The sequence below is a fragment of the Rhinolophus hipposideros genome, assembly GCF_964194185.1.
Source record: "Rhinolophus hipposideros genome assembly, chromosome: 14".
NCBI classification, from domain to species: domain Eukaryota; kingdom Metazoa; phylum Chordata; class Mammalia; order Chiroptera; family Rhinolophidae; genus Rhinolophus; species Rhinolophus hipposideros.
Window position 1 is genome coordinate 54,102,619 of NC_138060.1, and position 275 is coordinate 54,102,893.

Below are 275 nucleotides of genomic sequence, written 5' to 3' on the forward strand. Positions count from 1 at the left end.
ACCCACACCCGAGCCCAGCCCAGCCCTCCATCCCCTGCTCTCTCTGGGCACCAGACCCCAGGAGGTGCGGCCTGGCCCACCAGCCATCGCCCTGAGGAGACAGACAGTTGGCTGTCAGGGAGCTGGGTCAATATTTGTCGACTGACTAAGGGACTGACTGTTTGAATGCCCAGCCCACCAAGCAGTGAGGTGTGTCCTGCAGGGCGGGAGCAGAGATTGAGTTACAGAGGAGGAGGGAGATGGGCAGAGCCTGGCCCTGTGCCAGGCCCAGCACT